This window comes from Aythya ferina (genome assembly GCF_964211825.1).
Source record: "Aythya ferina genome assembly, chromosome: 12".
Classification (NCBI taxonomy): domain Eukaryota; kingdom Metazoa; phylum Chordata; class Aves; order Anseriformes; family Anatidae; genus Aythya; species Aythya ferina.
In genome coordinates this window covers 4,623,635-4,644,298 of record NC_140308.1, presented here as the reverse complement: position 1 = coordinate 4,644,298, position 20,664 = coordinate 4,623,635, and the positions used below count along the sequence as shown (strand labels likewise).

General features: G+C 44.3%; 1 long non-coding RNA gene across 3 annotated transcripts in view; it reads right to left on the bottom strand.

Annotated features, from left to right (window-relative positions):
* Positions 1-6,531: 6,531 nt before the first annotated feature.
* LOC311443229 overlaps positions 6,532-20,664 on the bottom strand; it is an 86,167-nt gene continuing 72,034 nt past the window's right edge. For 2 of the 3 annotated variants that reach the window (XR_014697133.1, XR_014697134.1), the window contains 3 exons: positions 10,474-10,577; positions 8,378-8,483; positions 6,532-7,992 (listed from right to left, as the gene is read on the bottom strand). This is a non-coding gene — a long non-coding RNA (uncharacterized lncRNA). Of the gene's footprint in view, positions 7,993-8,377; positions 8,484-10,473; positions 10,578-19,657; positions 19,813-20,664 lie in introns of all 3 variants that reach the window. The other variant, XR_014697132.1, reaches the window with a different exon arrangement.

The following is a 20,664-nucleotide window of genomic DNA, read 5'->3' as shown; positions in this document are numbered from 1 at the left end:
GTTAACGGTGCTTAAGCCTACAAATCCCAGGCTCATCTGCACCACGGTTCCCTCCTGAGCGATCAGTGTGCTCCCCCACATGCTCATGGGACTCACAGGGCTTTCTCTGGTCCTGAAGCTACGTCATGTCCAGAAACACCTTGCTCAGAGCTGCCCAAGTTTGGAAAGTGCTCTTAGGCATGTTATCTCTCGAACAAACCCTGGAGCACAAAGTTGAGCTGAGGATCATGGTGAAGGCTTTTTTCCTGAATGAGGACCTGAAGCCTTTGTTCCTTCACAGTGGAGGACAAAGCTGAAATGATTCCAGCACCTCGAAAAATGAAGCAGGTGACTCTGAGGGCTTCAGCAGTGAAATCTCAAGTACAGATCCCCAACTCCAGCTCGTCTGATACTTCCTTTCATCTCTATTGGAGACGATCCAGCTCTGCCCAGCAGCTCCCGTAGCTCAGCAAAACGATCAGAACAGCGTGCCAGTAATCCTGACATAACGAGAATGACACATTAATCTCACAGCTGGGCATAGCCACCAGTGGACAAAACTGTCATGAGGGAATTGAAGGAGCATTGCACCATTTGTGGGTTGTGCTGTTAGGGCACCAGTCCCCTAAAAGGCACTGGTGATTTTGAACACAAGGTGCTTAATGAGGTGCAGAGATAAAAAACAAAAACAAAAACAAAATAATTGCATGTCTTTATGTAGCTTTGCTTTTTGGAAATTAATCACAGCAGGTTAGAAGGTCCAACACATTTTAAAAGAGATACATAAGTATGGTATTTTTTCTTAAAATAAAGAAAAAAAAAAAGCGTGGTAGAAGTACCACTGCCAGCATTATTCCCAATGGGGAACAACAGGGGCTCTGCTAAGCAGACAGCACTTCACCTTAAGTATTAAGCTAATTCCCCTGTACCATCAGGAGACAGCTTTCCTGCCAATCACTTCTGGGTGCATGACAGCTCATGGCTTAACTGCACCTATCTTGTATCATTTAACCAGATAGTATCTGTTTTGACATTCATGACTGAGATACTTGGCTTGTAATTGGGAATGAGTATAACAGAGCAGAACAGAGTGATTTCCTTTCCCAAGGATGGTTGTTAGGGTGACGTGGCACTCTGGTGCTTAACTTAGCTGCACAACAGAAACCCTCCTATTAATGTCACAGACTAGGGCAAACAAAGACTTGTGCATGACTGCAAACCCCGTGGAGAAAAGGTGACATGTCCCAGAGGTACACAAGCAAGCTAACACTGACTGGTTGCTGGTGATCTTGTCTATACTTGTGCACTGAATCCAGACCTTTGCAGGTGTTGGCATTAAGTGGGGGAATACGTGGCTGCTGTGGGGCAGGCAGGATGCCTTGCTGCAGGATAAAGCTCTGAGCATCATCATGACATGGGCCTGACCAGCATCCTGTGCTTGCATGGTGTTATTTGGCTTTGCTCTGTAATATCTTAGGAGACTTTCTGGATTATGGAAGTATGCTGTCTCCTGCCTTGGTTGGTATTTGACTTCCTCTGTTCACCAAATGGAGGAAAATGTGCAGAAATCTGCATTGGTGGCTTCTGCTTTCAGCTGAAGAGGACAAGTGTACAGTGCCTGAAGAAGGCGAGCCAGCGCTGCCCTATTTCACACCAACCACATAGCTGGAGTGTTCCGTATTTCAAGTAGACCAACACAAAAACTGATGCTGAATTTTAGATTTTCACTTGTATCAGAACCAGGGTGGAGAAAGGATGGATTTTACACTTGCATGTCAGAACAATACTATTATTCTTCCTGAATGCCTTTGATAAAGGAAAACTGACAAAGCTATTGACAGCACAAACCAGGAAGAATTATGAGACTGGAAGAGGAGATTCAGTTCCTTGAGCTGTTTGATGTAACCATTACTGTCGGGTAAGGGTCCTAATTAATGCAGGTATCTCATTCTAATTGCATGGATCAGGCTGCTTTGTCTTTTCAATAATCTATAGAGCTGTACCTGGCATTAATCTTATTAATGGAACGATTACACTGCCTACAAATTAATTTCCAGCATGAGATTATCTATGGGATGTGCTTGTGTGCAAAGGGATTTCTTCCTTTTGAACTGTAAGAATGGGAATCTCCCAACGTTCTCCAGATTTTAGGATTTACACTCTCAAAGTTGGCCCCTGCTGTAATAAATAAATAAATAAATACCTGTCAGGTATACTCCTGTAGGGTCCATCTATTGCAAGTATGTGTTTACATAGGCCATATATCTATATATTTTTCAAGATGAATAAGCAGGCATCAGGCTGAAAACTCTCTCAGAGGCATGCACTGCCTCTTAGCCTTGCTGGCAGCAATGATCTTGGACAGCGTGCATGAGGGCAAACAGCTCCAAAGCTGCCACAAGCAGTGTTCACCCCTGAACAAAACAATAATCCCTCCTGCTCTCTGGAAGTAATCTTCCCAGCAAATGGGAGGCCCTTCTCACCCAGGAAAAAAAAAAAACAAAAAACAACACACACACATAAAACCCACAAACAATGTTGTATAAACTAACGGTCAAAAGAAAATCCCCTCTCAAAAACTGCCATTTCCAGAGTTCCAGTTGTTATTATAGGCGGTTGTGTTCTTTTCCTCCTCATGTTGGTGCAGGAAAGTTAAATGCCTCATCATTTAGATTTCTATTAGAAACACAAGCAAAAATTGAAGTGACAGCAATAAAACCGTGGCATGTTTCAGCCACCAGTGACATTGATGTCTGAAGCCTGGCACTGTCAGGATGTCTAATAAAAACAAGATTGAAGTGACAAAAAGAAACAACCTCATGCCAAAGCTTTAATTTGTGTACACCTCCTTGGCTTTAGGTGCTGTGAGTCCAAGTGGGATGTGCTGAGCCGAGACCCTGCTCCTGGGGCCACTCGTGCCTCTACTTAACCAAAAGACACCGAACTGGGCTGCATTAAAACCCTCGAAGCAAACCCATATGTCTCCATGTCATGGAGCAGAGGTGGACACCACCTGAGTAACTGGAGGCACTTAATTTCCCTGAAAGTCACCGCGCGTTTAAGACACGTATTGATTTCCGTACCGTGTTAGTACTTTATGAGTGATTTCTTATGTAAGTGTCAGGTGAGAGACTTGAATGGAGACCTAATTAAAGTGTATACAAAGTACACGCAGTAAATCTCTTTGGCAATGTCAGCCTGCTTTAGAGCAGCCCAGGAGAGCAAACAAGATGGCATAAATGAAAGATAAAGAAATACTAATAGTCTGCGATGCTCCCAGAGCAGCAGCTTAGCTTATGAGCCACTAGCATGAAGTAGCTGAGATACTGAAGGAGAAAAAGTGCAATTCCTGGGGCACATTCCACAGACCTAAACCTCAAAACAATGGTAATTTTGCTCTTAAATAACAACACTGTGTCCCTCTCCTGTGTTGTAGCCATTATTCCACAATGATTTAAAATTAATGCTCTCTCTCCATCAATGATCCATCCCATTAGATTTTCATACCCACAAGAGCATCTTAGAGAAAAAGAGTGCAGCAAATACCATGGAGGTGAAAATAATTATTTTAGCATTAGAGGTAAGTCAGTACCAGGACAATGATCTGTTACTTGTTCTGTGACATTCAGCTGGTGCTGCTGTCCTTTGAGGAGAATTGGACCTTGCTTACCATGAGCTGGGCAGGATCCCAAGGTCCTTCTGCTCAGATTTTGGATGGCTTGCAAGGCTCACATGAACTAACAGTTTTGCAGCAATGTATTCAAAAGCAAAATGATTTTGTAAGTGTCTGTCAGGTGGATGAAAACAGATGCAAGTTTTCTCTGCCTTCAGTCCCGGCTAGGCAGAAATTCTGGTCTGGAAGTTTTACACAGCTGCTTTCTTCTTTTGGGAAATACCACGGCCAAGGTAATAAATACTAGTGGAAATAAATACCACAGTATATTGGCTTGGGCATAGCGCTGCACTAACTTATCTCTACAGCTCTTTGGACTGGAGCTGGCTTGTGTTTCTGCACAAAGAAGCTAGGGTCCAGGTCAAGGTATTAAACACCTGACTCCCCATGATGACTGCCCACATCTGAATAACTGTGGGTTTGGAGTGTATGTTTCCCTTATCTTCTCCTGAAGATGTGACTCAGGAGTTTTTCAAAAGGTTATTACTTCTCTTATTTAAAAGGCTGGTCCAAATTTGGCACCATAGTCCCTCCAAACTCCCGCACTGGTCCTTGGACAAGGAGAAAGCTATTCCCAACTTTTTATCTTGGCTGGGTGGCCTGGGACCTATTTAAATTTTATTCATCCATTCTCTTCATTAAGTCTGCACTGGGATGAAAGTCTTCTCTTTTAACCTCTGGGTTTCCTCACCTTGTGCCTGTGCCCCTCCTGGATATTGTGTTGGAGCAGTACACAATGAGAAAATCTGCTCGTTTGTGAAGCCAGTCATTAATAAGGAGCAAGATGGCTTTACCACGGGGATGCCAGCATTACTTGGCTGACAATGTCCCTTACGATCCTGGAGAGATTTTAATGGATTGAACAGGTTGATGTTGTCATTTTCAATTTGCTGAACCATCTGACAGTGTTCCCAACAATTAGCACGCACAAAATATGAAAATATGTTACCTTTTACATTAAAAAAAAAAAAAAGAATATGGGAAGCTGCCTAGTCTCTGGAGTTGTATAATAACTTGTTATTATGAGGTGCTTGCTTTGACTTTAAATAGATTTTGGTACAGCAGAGTCACCCTAACCTTGGGATAAATTTAGCCATCGCCTGAGTCAGTGCAGGGGTTTGGGATCATTAAAAGCTGATCAGGAATTAGTGCGTGGCACCTGCGGTTGGGGCTGCAGGATGTAGCAGCTATGCTTGTGTAGCCCAGGGGTGGGCGGCACTGGTGGGCCAAGGACATGGGGTGCAGGAGGGGGTTGATGCCCAGACCCCTGTGTGTGGTGCCCATGGTGTCGCTGCCTGCACCTCTGTGAGTCCCAACCCGCTGTTACACAGCAAAGTGGAGGAGGAAGCAAAAGGATTGCCCAAGGTCATGGATGAAGAGGAAAACCAGGACAAATTAACACCCACAGACCAGGAGGTGCTGCGAGGGAGGTTGCTCAGGCTGGCTTACTGGGATTAAAGGTTGCTTTTGTTTCTGCAGTGGACATGAGACTGTGAAACAGCTGTCAGCTAAGGAGAGACTGAAAAGAACATCTAATGTCAAAACCCCAGCGGTAGCAGGCATTTTTTTTTTTTTTTTTTTTTTTTTTTAATGCAATAGCAGCTGCAGTCATTTTAGATCCTCCATTACTTATATTACAAAGAAATACATCTGGATCCTGGCAGTGGGGCTGATGCTAGCACCAGAGGGACATGGGGTGAGCTCCTCTGTGTGCAGGGTGGGCTAAGAAGGTTCCCAAGCTCCCCAGCAAGCTGTGGGGTTCGCGTGGAGGCTCTAGGCAGGAGGATCTGTGTACGGGAGGCAGGGCTCAGCCCCAGCTTTTCCCTTCCCATCCCTCAGTATTTCACACAGCCATGTGTTGGGATGCCCCTGTCCTATTGGGCACATCCACTGCTTCCACTTGGCTTTTTTCCTTCTGCACCAGCTGAGGAGGTGAAGGGGTTTGGAGAGCAACAGGGGAGCCATTTGGAGTGCGTGTGGCTTTTGAGCAGACAGAAATCCTTTAAACAAAGCAGCCAGTCTGGGCTGGGTGACGTGCCCCCACCCAGGACGAGGGCAGGAGGAAGACCTCCTCTCTCCAAGCCCTGTCAGCAGGGAAGTGACCTCCATTCTTCACCGCCAAGCAGCAGATGATGAGTAATGGCTCAGGCTCTGCTACCTGTGCTAAGGCAGGTCCTGGAAGGCAGGAGGCTGGAGAATGCATCCATCTCAGTGCTGAGAGCAGCGTGAGGAAACCCACAGCCAAATTCCTCTTCCTCTTCCTATACACAACCAGCTGGGCTTGCAGCCAGGATGGGGAGACTGAAAGAGCAGAGGGGAGCCCCTGGACTGGCACCTGACCTCTACGGGAGGATTGAGAGGTGCTGGTGGCTGCAGCTTCCCATGCTGCGAATTTCCATCTATTTAACCTCAGGAGACTTCTCCGGTCCTTTGCCCATCACTCGTAGGACATGAAAGGCACAGCCAGAAGGGCTGCGCTGCGGCAGCCAAGTGTCTGAGCCTCCGAGCCTCAGCCTCACGCATGGGTGGGAGATAGAAGTCTCCTCCTCGAGCATCAAAACCCCGAGCCAGAAGTGTAGGAAGCTTTTTGTTTCCTTGCAGGTTTTCATGCTGCTTCTCCCAGAGACAGTTTTGAGAAAGACTGTCAGAATATCTTCAACAAAATACTAAAGAAACACACTGGGAACTGTGAAGGCTCAGATTTGAATATAAATATGAACTGACAAGCTGCTTCATGTGGTATCATTAAACTTCACAGTTAGACTTTTTTTGAAAACCAAATTATCATGAGAAGATATGTCTGCAATGTTAAACTTGAGATGAAAACTGCTTATTTTTCTGTTTAGGGCAATAACCACTAGAAGGAAAAGTTTCTGCGATTCAGTGTTTAACAGGGTTTTGATTTATTTTTACATTTATCGCAGCTTAATTATGAACAATATTCTCTATACTGCAAACACGCGGGGGTTATAAAACCGAGGAAAAAGCGGGATGATTTGGAGATTATTTGATGCTCCGAGGTCTGTCTGGGCTTGCACCGGGACAAGACAGCGGAACTCGGTGACCGCTGGATGTCACTGTTCAGTCACGCAAACACCGGCAGGACCCGAGGAGTGCCCCGTGCCTCCCGCATCCCCTGCCCCACACTGTCTGGGTGGCTCAGGGGTTAAGCTCTAGCAAGGCCCTCTCCTGCTTTTGGGACAAAAAAACAAACAAACAAACAAAAAACACGCTTTTTTTTTTTTTTTTCCTTCATTTTTTCCCCCCTATTATAATTTTAAAGAGCTATGCAAAGTTCAAAGCGCTGAGGCGAAGCTACTTGGGTGAAATTTAGGACAGCAGGAAAACAAAGCAAGGTTTTGCTTTATCCTCCCAAACAAATCCCCATACTTCAATCACGGTAGCACAGCAATGTGGGGTTGGTTCGGATGCACAAGGCGTGGGGATTGCTGGCAACTTGATTTGCTGCTATTAATACCACAGGAGCAAACAGGAAAACCGGTGTAATTCTTTGACAGAAACCAACCAGCTTAATGCTAGGTCAGAGCACTGAAACCTGCTGTGACCTGGGTGTAGCCCTCAGGACTTTCCTTCCCCAGTGCACAAATACGTGGTCCTGAGATACCCTAACACAAGCAAATATCTAGGTAGTGTTCTCCTGAAGAAGGATATAAATGAGTTTCTCCTCTTTTCTTCCATTTCCCTTTGTTCACAGCTTTGACAACACGGTTGTTTTCTGTGCAGATTTTGGACAGTGTGTACTTCTCTGTATTTTTAATGCCAAAGCCATGGAAAATGGGCTCATATTATCAAAGCATCACTCAGGAGCAGGCTTGCTTCCCTCGCCATTTTTACTAGAAAGTGGCCTGTTTTTTCTTAATATGCCATCACAAAAAAATTCCTTTGAAAAAAAGGCCTGTTCTAGAATTCACAATGGGCTGTGACAAACTGTGAATTTCAAACAGTTTCACATTTCATTGCAAACATTTCCCGCTCCTCTTCACATGAGCAAGTCAACACAGATGCTTGCTCCAGCCCCGTTGTGGCTCCCTGTTGGCGCTGCAGGGCTGATTCCCACCGATGTTAATCTGGGGTTGCTCCTCTGATGGCAGGGGCTTTGCTGCCATAGAACTGAGCTCAGTCTCATCACATCTTGCTTTAAAAATCCCCTGCCCAGTGATGCCTTTAAGGACGCGTTGATGGCTGAAGGGCTGTTATCGTGCTGTTGTGGCTGTCCATCGAGGCTGATCACTGCTGCCTTGTAATGTTTTCCTCGGGCTCAGTGCTTCACGAGGATGTTCTGAGGTGATTTAGAGCAACAGGGGCTGGGGAAGGACCTGCTGAAAGGACAAGGTTTATTTCTCTTACCTTTGGACAGTATATTCATGGTGACTTTCTGTCACTGTGTGCTAGTTAGTGTGATGGGACGATGACTTGTTGTGGTGCTTTCTCAGAGCAAACATACCATAATTTAATCCTTTTGGGGCCAGACTCACAAGTGCTCAATCATTTGTGATGGACAGCTTCTCTGTTTCATTTTTTTCCCCCCCGTAACCCCTGTTTCCCATGACCTTGGCTGCATTGTAAAACCCCAGGGGCAGAGGTGGTACCAAGCACTGACCCTGGCACAATGGCTTTGCAGAAACTGCAGAATTGCTTGTAAAAAGCATCATCCCCAAAGCAAATGGTGTTGATAAGATAAACCGCTTTGTGAAATTTACTTACCCCTTCCTTCGTCCAGCAAGTCCAAATTCACTTCACTTATCCCCTTCTTTCATGGATCCCAAAATCAAAATGCTCACTTTTGTCCATTTGCCTTGATTGGTGTCAGCTGTAATAAAACATTGCTGTGCTTCAACCTAGGGAAACTTAGCCAGGTGTTTGAGGCTAACCAAAGTGTTTCATTCTCCCCAGCTGCTGTCAGCTAAAGTAATGACAAAATAGATCTCCAGAAAGGAGAAAACACTCTCAATCCCTGAAATATGTTTTGAGTGTACATATAAAAATACTAGGTATGGGGAGGGCTTATATCACATCTCATCTCGCTGTCATCTCACCAATTTCTTTTATCGCCAAGCCTCCTTCCCACTGCCCCGGTTCTGCACCCCACTCATTTTAGCTCTTTCTTTTTCCCTCTGATCTCTGACATTGCCATGAATAGTTCAGTCCGTCTTTGCTGAGGAAGAAACGAAATCAGCTCATGCAACCCTGGTGCAGAAGACAGCGATACTAACACCTGGAGAAACAACTCGTTTTAAGTGCAGGGTAGGAGCCTCCAATCCAGTACATTTTTCAGATTTGTGTGAGAAACCAGGGAAACGTCAGCTGCAGTAGTTGTTTCTGACTTCATCGGGATTTCACTCCATTAAACCAAGTGGAAAGTGAGGTGGGCAGGGAAGGAGGGAGCTGAGCTAACGGGGCTGGGAGGGCTGGCACTGGAGGCAGAGAGCAGGGAGAACCTGGGCAGGAGCACTGCTGTGATGTGAGCTCTGATGTGCGGGAGAGTCAGAATGGGGCAAAACATAAGCAAATTGAGGTGGGAAGGGGTAAAAACACAGGACTAGGAGAGGCCAGAGCAATCACCCAGTCCAGCTTGCCACTTCTACAGGTGGTCGAGTGCTTGAAGCTCTGTTCAGAGCAGTCCCAGCAACACACACCCTTGCCTCCAGCCACACACTCCCCATTGCCTGCTGGCAAAATAAACCTCTGGGGTTCAAATCTGACACTGTTTGCTCCTGTTGCCCTAGCTGGCCACGAGCCCACCCATCACCTCTACTGAATGCCAACATGAAGAAAGATACAGACATACCTGAAGGGATGATTTTGTAGGTTGGCATAATTCAAAGTAAAGGGGCTACAGAGCTGACTCTGAGGTGCCAAGATGAAAGTTGCTGAGAGCGTTAGAAACGTTCAGCATGGGAATAACACCAGCAAAAGACAACCTAACAGCAATAGTTTTCACAAAGACCTCAGATTAACAGTGGAGAGGAAATCAGATGCAGGAGTCTGTGTAGATGGAGACTGTTTAGAGGTCATGCTGCTGCTGTACGAGATGCAGGGGAGGGACCTGCTGCTGAGTACATCTGTGTGTGTTACCCCTGGGGAGCAGGGAAAAAGCTGAGCATCCTTTAAGCACTCGAATGCTTTCAGCCATATAATGTTTGGATTAGGACCCACTTGAAGGTGCAGAGTGCACACTTGCTAAGTTTCAAACTGGCAGAGATGTGCTGGTGCTTATTATGAGGTGAGAAGGAGAGAGGGAATGTCCTTATCGCTCAATCAGTTACGCGCAGGTAGAAGATAAGAGGAGCTTCTGAATGAGGAAATTAAAATTATTATTATCCAGACAAAGCCATTCTGCGATGCCCGTATTCCTCCTGAAATGACAGTAATGGGGAAAAGATATGTGAGGCTGCCAGCAGGAAGAAAACAACCCTGGATTTTGCATTTGGAGGTGCCAGGAGTGCAGGAGGGGCAGCAAGGGGAGAGCAAGCACTGTGGGGTGGATGCTCAGCACCATCCTGCATGGTGCTGCTGCTGGGCTCCCCATCCTGCTCACCAGCAGCCTGCAAACCAGAGGGAGCTCCGAGCAGAGCAGCAGTGCTGAGCTGATTAGGGGGCAGGAGAGATTGATTTATGATGAATGAATAAATAGGTGAGATTAAAGCGTGGCTAAATGGCAAGGAAGGGGAAAGAGCCTGGAAATATTTGAAGGGTGTTAACAGAGAGAAGGGATAAATTAAGGCGTAACAAGGGGCTTTAGCTATGAGCAATAGGATGAAATTAAAAGGGAATAATCAGATTTTATGTATGTGGCTTACCTAAATAAGGGGGCAGCTCAGAATAGCTGCTCTTCACTTGCTCCCCAGAGGATACCTTGTGCTGCACAAAGACTGCTTTGAGCACTCCGGTTGTGACGTTAGCCCTGTGAAATAAGAGGCATTGCTACAGAATTGACAGTGCCCTTCACACTAACGCTTCGGCTTATTCCTTACCAGCCTCCCCATGTAGACAACAGGTATTTATCAGTGTACTTTTTTTTTTTTTTTTTTAGGAGCGAGATTTAAGCCTGCGAAATAATCCCCTCATTGGACATGCAGAAGGAACTGCATTACTTGGCAGATCTGAAAACAAGTCAGACAACAGAGAGGGGAATTTATGCAAAAAACCACGGGGGAGGTTGGCTCCTGGCAGCCCCACGTTGCCCACCCTGGTGCAGATTACCCCCACGGCAGCCTGGTGCCCACAGATATGTGGCCATTGCCCACCCAACTGTCCAGGCTGGGATGCTGCCCCAGAAGGAGTTTGTGGCATTTCCCCTGGCATTTTTTCCAGGTGAGGTCTTCCCTGGGGAGGACAAAGCACTTTTCCAGGAGTTGCAGAGTACATTTTTGTTGCAAATAAGTGGGCTTAGCCCCAACTCGTCCATCTTAATAGAAGTTATATAATTTTCCTTGAAGGTTCTGATTTTCTATCCCATTAATAATAAAAAAGCTTCTCTGCTTATATATAATGCAATTCAACAGTAAGTCTCCAAGGAGGATCAAGACCACTTTGGCTTCCCATCAATTTGATACCAATCCCTCTCCTGTTAAATAACTCCAGTGTGAGAATGGTGATGGGGAGTGGAGATTCAGCCCGGCACACACAGCTTTGAGCCTGGCTTTTTTTTTTTTTAAGACAGCAAAAATTCTCTGACTGATGTCAGCAGCCTTTCCATCACCTCTCGGGAGGCAGATGCAGGGGAAGAAAGCCTTTGCTTGCACCTCATTCCAATCACGGTGCTGCAATGACCTGGGTGGGGTGAGACAGATCCCAGCTACCTGAGGACTGGCCCAGAAGACATCACACGAACAGGCAGCAATCATTTTTCTGATGCACGCATTTCAAATTGGTGTCTGGAAAAGGGCTTGTTAGTCAGCGTGTGCCAAATGGAATACTTCATGACAGCACTAATTAAAATAAATGAAACTTGACTTTTCAAGATGATGATTTTTTATAGCAAAGTACAGTAGTTTGGAAACATCTTTAATTTAATTGCAAAATAGTTTCTCTGGTTATTTACTTAGAATTGTCTCCCATTGCAGAGCTGCACCAGTATTCAGGATGCACACTCTTGATTTCGACATTTCACATTACATTATCAAGTTAATCTACCCAAATCATTAACCCCCAGCAGGAAAGATTTTTAATTATGTAGATTCACCATGCATTTTTCAAGAACTCTTATTTCTATGAGTTCAACTGCCATGTACTGTAGGCAGAAGAAGGGCACTGTCCTTCTGCACTTGATTTCACAAACCAACATATTGAAATCCACCAAATTTCAGCAAATATATCCTATTCACAACAGAAAACAGTTAATGCCCTGGAGAATTCCTGCCCTCCTGGAAAGAAGAACTGATGAGCACTTTGGTGAGCCGCAGGGCAATTTAGAGCTATTTTTTTTTTTTTTTTTTTTTCCCCTAACACAAGCTAGTTTATTTCAGTGTAACTCAGTTCTGACTTACACCTCAGGATGTAATATCTGAATTGAGCTGAAGCTAACTAAAAAGCGGTCATGAGTTTATAGTCATAGTTGGTCCTGCTCTTATGTAGGTTAGCAACCATATCAAAATTGAAAATAATATCAAAAGCTTTGGGAAGAGGATGGAGGAAGGATGCTGTGTCAGCTTTCCCACAGTTGATAGGTGTTGATTTGAACCCTTATCTCTCTTGTACCCTCCCCAATGGAGAGCATGGCAGGGTGGGTGTGGCAGCAGGGACTCAGCTGTCCTCTCCAGGGCTCGACTCATCCTGGGAAAGGCTTAGTGCTGGGGGAGAAAAACATCAGTATTGTAAATGCTTGAAAAATCAGCAAGTCACAACTGGCAGAAGTCCAGCCCTCCACAAAATTGTGCCGATTTACTCATCCAAATCATTATCAGAGGCTGAATAGCATTTGAGAGGAAACAATTGCACAAAAGTGTGTTGTTCTCTCTATTAATGTCATTGGCAGGGTCAGGAGCAAGGATTCATACCATCAAGTGTACAGCCTATACCGGATGATAAATGATGGCAATAATCCTACAGGAAGGGAGACATTTGAAATGCCAGGGTATGTCCTCCAAAAGGGATGACATGAAATTCTTCTGACTTGTGCAGCCAAGCCCCAAACACAATACAGAAATGAAGAGCTTAGAAAGCAGAGTGTGTTTTAATTGAATCAGAGAAATATCCTGTTTCTGGAGGCTCTGGACAATGAAGACATCAAAGCACAACTGGGAAGAACGAAACATTTTGTGGCAACTGATTTTACAGCTTTCGGAATGTCAGAATGCTGAAGTGATTCCCTCTATGGAAGATCATTATGTGGAAGTCCCAAAAAATATATTGGCTGGTATCTTGGTACTTTTTGCAGGAATGTATGTCCAGTGTGGTACAATAAGATCACAAGTTATGTCTCTGAATGCAAGACCAACATTTAGGCACTTTACTTCTGAAAAAGTTTGCACACTATAAATTCATGATCTGTGAAAATCCAAGTTTATCAAAAGCTTATTGAAGAGCTACAGCTCAGCTGCCACAGTTCATATCTTTATGTTGAAGTACCGGCTGCAGCCACCAATGGGAATCACATAGTGATTTTACAGGTGTTTGGAAGCTTCCTGCGTGACAGCTTGTATCAAAGGAAGTTCATTTCAAGTCTTGTTTTCCTTATTCTTGCATCTGAACCCAACAAAATCTCTCATCTGTCAGCCTGTGTAATGTTTTACCCATTGCTCTACCAAAGTTAGTAACAACATCTCTATCTACTGCTACAGACATCATTATTTTTTTGCCCTGCACTGCACTCAGAAGTCCCAGGTGGAACCAGAGTTATCACCGAGTCTGTACCTAATTTAAACGTCAGTCTAATATCAGACAAGCTACTGCATCACCAGTATAAATATGTGCTCTGTGATCCTGGGAACAGACTTGCAACCAGCAGCCCTTCAACACATTTCTTTCTTGGTTCACATCTTTCTTGCATTTCAGATTGACCAGGATCTTACTAAAGACAAATTTGACAACACCAAGAATGAACAAGCTGACTCTGTCCTCTTCACTTTTGTTACCTGCCTGTTGCTATTCCCAGAACCATAAATGCTGGCTGCTACCAGCAGATATATGATTACTGAACACAGGAATGAATGAAGGAAAAAAGAAAAACACAACACAACTACTTCATTTCAGGACCCTGTAAGTGAAGAGGCTGAGGCTGCTGTCTCTGTTGGGCTGTGGTAGATATAAGCATCTACATGTGTTCCTTTTGGAAGATCTCCAGACATAGTAATCTAGTCATGGCTGCATGTTATATGTCTCCAGATTGGCAGATGATATCTAATTTAGAAAACTACAACAAAACATACAAAACAAACAAAAACAACCAACATGAAACAAAAAATTGGCCTGGCTCTCCTAATGGTCCTTTAGGGAGACGTGCCAATGCTTCCAGGAGCTGCTGGATGTGTGAGCTTTATAGAGCTTTATATCAGGATCAACAGCAATGGAGAGAGCTCAGTACTTCAGAAAAACAAACACACAAATAAACAAAACAGCTTGGATTTATTTTGTACAATTTTTGATGTAAATGAGGTAGAGAGTGTGGAATTATTTTAATGGATTTAATGGCAAAAACAGAACAAAACAAAACACACACAGAAAAAAAAAACAACTTGGGACACATTATCTTCTCAAACTGGAATGTATCAGGAATAGTTTGGAAATCAGCAGCCCAAATCTTCAGCTATTACCGATCTGCCTGGAATTTAAGTGAAATCAAACGAGCTCTGCCAACTTACAGGAGCTGAGGATATGGCCTGATGGAATTACACAAGCATGAATACACCATACGCCTAAAGAGAATTAGACCCATTATTTTTAAAAAAGCAAAGCTTGATTAAGGATGTTCAGTATAAGTTTAGAAAAAAAGAGCACTGTCATGCCTCACTAACTTCACTGTTCTGTTGAAACACGACTACCAGGGAGATATTATACTGCACTGGGATTTTCTAAAATACCAATCAAAGAAGAGCAGTTTCAGGGAGCTGTGGAACAGCACTTTTGTCAGTGCTAATTGCAGGCGTTAATAGGAGCAGTACCACAACTAACTGTCTGACACTCTGTGGAAGTTGGAAGCACAAGTGCACTTCACTTTATGGGTGCAGACATACAGAGATAATTTCACTTGCAGTGTGGAGAAGCAGGATCTGAGCTCGAGAGGAGATGTGCTGATAACTCCCAACAGGAGGAGTCAGAGGTTCAAAAGCTGCAATGAATGGAGGTGGGGTTCAGAAGGCTTTTCTTAACAAGTAAATATAATTATTGCAGCTGTTTTCAAGGCATGATTCTAATATTTGTGAAATACAGAGCAAGAGCTTTATTATTTTTAATTGTATTGGAGTAGGTTCTTGACAGAGGCATGTAAGCAGATGTTTTACCATAAAGCCCAAGGAAGTCTTTGCAAACTGGGCACACAGTGGGAAAAAGTTAGATCTATCCCCATTAAAAATATACATAAAAATCTATGGAAGATGGTAACTTGCTGAGGCTGGAATCCAGACCAGACAGCAACCACCACCACATATGTTCAGGGACTCTTACAGGAGAGCCACTGGGATGGGCTAGATCAGATTAACTCAGTGAACTTTAAAGTTCAGTCACAAGTTTTCCTGCCCGAAGTATGTTAAATCATGCTCTGAACCAATTATCCAAGCAGTACTAGAAAAAATAGGACCATTTCTTTAATTAAAAATGGGCATTTTTGTCTTGAAAATTCTTACGAGGATCCAGTTAGGGTTATAGAGAACAGCTATGTGTGAGCATTAATGGCAGCATGAAGAAAAATGTATTCATGTCCTCAGGGATGAGTTGGGTCTGATGGGGGAGTGAAAATTCACTATTAGCACTTGTGTCACCATAAGACAAGAGGTGCCAAATTTACCCTACAACACCGCTTTACCTCAAGAGTCTTTGGTTTATTTTTTTAGTCATTAGAGAGCTTCACAGATCAACTTCACATCATCCCAAGTACAATTATCTTATTGGAGATATTTTAGTATTTTTTTTTTTTTGTCCTTTTGTATCAGTTAGAGTTCCCACATAAAATCTTGGACAAATGAGACCGTGGAGAATTTGACCACTGCTGTTTGCAGAACCTCTATTTCGGTTCCTTTATTCTAGCAGTGCAACGCAAACAGATCAAACAATCTTTTAGATATGGCATTTTATGCTACTTACCACATCTCCTCTCATTCTTGGTTCTAACTAATCATCTTTAACATTAAAAGATTCCCCTCTGATGGAAAAGTTCATTAGAGGCTAATGCCTCATTGCACCCTTGCATATACCTTCCCCGTAGCCACTGCAGCTCCTCAGAGTGCCCTGCGCTCTGTCTCTCTCCATCATCTCTAGATATAGAAGGCACAGTCGGAATATCACAGGTCTCTGTCTCAGGGAAGTGAAGCACTGCAGCTGCCAAGGATTTCAGCCAGCAGCACGGAGCTCCTGAAAAGTCAAGTGTCTTCAGGAGGGGCAGACGTCTTCTGCCAGCCCTACTGCACCGCAGCCATCCTTTTTCCCTCTGTTCAGATTCACTGGCTCTGTCCCTCTGCACAACTTGTTTGATGGAGAGAAAGCCAGAACTTAAAGATGTTTATACTCTCCCACTCTTTCAAAGGGGAGGAAAAAAAAAAAAAGGGCTTAATATAGCCCGAGAAACAAAGGCGACAGCATGGATAAGTAAGAAAGCACAGGTGTAATTTCTGGGCACAGTAAGAAGTCTTTTAAAAGCTCTTAAATGAGTAGTGTGTACATGTTTACCACTGCTGCAGCTGACATATAACCACAGGAGCACTGCACTACGGGGATAAAATGAGAACTTGTGGAGGGCTATTGAACACTGGGAATTTTCACAGCGAGGCAGAACAAAATTATTTAGCACTAGGGGGTTCTCTAATTTTGGTACACTGGGAAAATAAAGCAGTGCTTTTGTCCAGGACTAATATTTCCACTCCAAGGGCCAAATCCATCTGTGGATGGAAAGTGCTGCTGCCTTTCTCAGGTGTAACCTGGGATGTGAAGGCTAGAATGGGTCACTTGGGCTGTTCAAGAAAATACATGGAAATATTCACCCAAGACTTACTAAAGAACTTTTTTGATTCCTTTTTTTTGTTGTTTGGCCTACCTAACTTCTCTTGATTGTCCCACAGCTTCAACTTCAGAATATGTTTTAAAATGTAAACAGATCTTCAAGGCTAGCAGCTTTGAGTCCAGGGAGTCTCCTGAATTATAAACAACTGAGCTGGTGAAACACTTGAAGCATTTGCTGTGAGAGCAGAGGAAAAGCCTCCAGAGATGCAAGGAGCTTTGGCCCTGGTTCCAAGGCCATCATGCATTTCAGTTGGGTTTCTCTCTTTGTTTGTGAAGGACCATCTTGCAAAGACTTTGCAGCCAAGCACAGATTTTGCAGAGGACAAAGCCCCAGTCACTCACCTAAGCAGTCCATCAGGCTGAGAGTTACAGACCTGCCACATGCCACCAGGCTGGGACTTTTGCTCGACAGCTTGTAGATCTTCACCCCCCTTCCACCGAGGCTGTTATCAGTGTTAGCATTGATTTGAAAGGCCACAGCACGGTGCCTTACAAGACGATCCCATTTTTATGGCTGAAATTACACTACCTACAGCCATTAAGTATCTTTTTTCTCCTCATTAAATTTTCATCGTTTTCTCTGATAAAATACAGCTTCGGAAGATTGCTGTTCCAGGTTCCAGCTTTTGCCTTACTCCTAAGGCGAGGTTTTTAAAGGTGTGATCCTGCAAATTACTCCTTGAGTAAGGATTTTTATGCAAATAGTCCTGTTAACTTTACACGAGAAAGAGTTTGCCAGATCATGCCGTTATCCCTAGGCTTACAATGGAAACACAACTGACCTTTAGCCGTAATGAGTGCTAGTAAAAAAATAAGTGTGACAAAATTGCCTGGATCTTTGCAAGCTGATATAAGCTGAGCGGTGTGCTGGTCGGGACAGATCTTGCAAAACACTGAAGGAGTTAAGTCATTTCACGGTGTTAGATAACAGCTAATTGACAGCAGATATAATGCATGTTGATAACCAAATGTAATTTGGCAAGTAATAATGAAAGAGCCCAAATATCTGCTAAACCAAGCTGTAGGGAGTTATTATAGGAACGTTCCCAAAGCTTTTGCAGCTGCAGCAAAAAGAAAAAAAAAAAAAAAAAAGAAAAAAAAGAAAGAAAACATGATGCTGTGATGTAATACAAAAGAAAGAGGAATCAAAACAGATGGTGTAGTTGGTATGTGAGGCACCAGTGAGATTGCACCTCAAACGTGGCACATTGAGAGCTGTGATTGCTGTGCAATGTAAAAATGCAGCAGGCTGAGAAATGTGGCTTAGTGCAAGCGTTATGACATTGTGCTTATGAGATTACAGGCAGGACAAGATACTTGGCTGAACTTGGGTGTGAAAACAGGGCAGAAAGATCTCCTACATTATACCAAATCAAATTCAGCCACCAGGAGGTGAAGGGCAATAAGCCATATACCTTCTGGCAGGTGGGCAGGTGATGAGCACTGAAGGAAGCCGTGCAAGCCCCAGGTTTGCTGCCAGCCCAGTGGGTCTTACCCCAGAGCTTGGAATCCTTTACTTCTCAGTGCCTTCCCTCCCCTTGGGTCTGAGGAAGCTGTGCAAGAGGCTCAGCACAGCTCATCCCATGGTGCTGATCAAACAGCATCCTGACACCGTCTGCCCTGCTCCGTCTCCCCTCAAGTAACCAAGCATTAGCATTATTAACGCAAACACTTGCCACGACTCTGCAGCTAAAAGAAAAACAGGTCAGCAGCATCGCCGCTACTCCACACTTCCCTTCACTTCCTTTCCACTCCATTTCTCCTCCCTGCTCATGCCTGCCCGTGACCCTGCTCCATCATTCACTGTGTGCCTCCTTGTCATTTTTCTTCCACCGCTCTTGCTCTATCTTCCCTTCCTTCCCTCTTTGTCCTTTGTCATCCCATTATGCAAGTGCTTTTTTTTTTTTTTTTCTTGTTTTCTTTTTTTCTTAATTTCCTTGCTTTTACCTTTCCTCTCTCCCGTATTTTTTCCTTCCACTCTCTCGAGGTATTTTCGATGCTTTCCCCTTGCCTCCCTTTTTATTGCCCAGCTGCATTGTCTATTGTATTACTTGCCATTATCTCCAAATACATTTTGATATATTTTCCCCCTTTTTCCAGACTGATGTTTTGTTCCCTTTAAGGCACCAGAAAGCACTAAAGGTTAGAGAGGGAAACTGAAAAGCATTCCGGTAGTTTTCCATCAGTCTGCGTATAAAAGCACTTCTTCTCCCACTTGATGAGAAAGCAGCAAGCGGTTCCCCCCTGTATCAAGCTCTTTTACACAAAGAGGTTGCTGCAAAAAGAAACCAAGTAGATTTCTAACCAGCCTCCCGCTTATCTCTGCCTCGGAGCCCAGCAAACTGGCAGCCTTTTTGTGTGCTGTGGATGTTGACGCCACGTGAAGCTGATGCAAGGGCGAGGGGGAGGTGGCTGCTTGCATCGCTCGGTGCCTGGCCGGTCACAGCAAGTCCCCTGGCTGGGGCACTGTGTTGTATTTCCCACCTGGAGAACTTACAGCCTTGGTGTGATCACAGGGAAGAGATCTTTAACTTTGTCCATCCCGAAGCAGTTGCAAAATGGGAGGTAGAGGAGGAGATACTTCGGTACAGAGGAGAAGCTTAGATCTTCAGATTAAACGTAGCCTACTATGTTACATATCCAAACCACAGCTGTGACCACAAGGGTCTAAAACCAGCACAGGAAGGGGTGCACATCACGCCGTATGGACTGAGATGTGTTTTTCAGGCTGTTAATGACAAAGAGCTCCCCTCCTGGGCACTGCTTCTATCAGAAGAAAGCACAGCACTGTCTTGAGACTACGTACTGCTTGTAGCTGTCTGCTCCCCTTACCTTCTGCACCAGCAGCCACGGACTCAGCTGGGCCCCAGCACTTTTCTGCACCACGCAGCCCCTAATTTAGGGGTCTGGGTCTGTCTGAGCCCCTCAGATTGGCCCTGGCCCAGCATATCTCAACCAGAGGCTGTCCCCAATGGCTCTTTTCAGACCTGTAAGGAAAGTGGCAGAGCCCCAGAGCTGGCCAGAGGCAATGTTTTTTAACACAAAGCACCTGCACAGTGAGGAGGTGCTGCAATGGCACCACATTCATGCTGTAAACATTGCTGCATGATTAGCAGGAGATGAGACAAAATGCAATCCTGAAATTATGCCTAATAAGGCGCAGGGAAAATGAGAACATACAGCCGGAAGGTGAAAGGCCCATTATGAAAAATTTGGTCTCCTGTTTTTCTTTAAAATATAATTTCAGTCAAATGGATCTTATTTGCACACTTGCATTTGTCATGCTGTCTTTTTTCTGCAACCACACAATAGTTTTATCTCTGATGAGGAAATATTGTAACTGCTTTTGTCTCATTCTCTACCTTTGCTACGGTTCTCTGCTTTCTTCCCCAGCACTAAAGAAAAAAAAAAGTGTCCCTCATCTAAGGCACAGTACCAGAGGTTTAATGTTGACAGTGTGCTTTGTCACTTTGGCTCTGGAAAAGGCTTACAAAAGCTTTATTAACAGGCTCATTAGCACGGCCTGATTTACTTCTGCAGACTTTACTCTTTTACTAGTTTCCAGGAGCATCAGCATCAGTTGCAGGGCTAATGAATTCACTCAGATTTGCATGCTAATGAAGCTCCCATGACTCTCTGTGCTCTCTACTTCAAATCGATCTTTGCTGTTGCTTGAGGAATATTAATTGAAATAAAAGTAAAGGGGAGAACCAGGCGTTTCAGCTGGACTTGCTGTAATCCAAGGCTGCTGTGTAATTCGTATTTCATACATTACAGTGTTTCACATCTTATTTCTTTCATGCCTTATTGACTCTAACTGTACAGGAGACATCACCTTT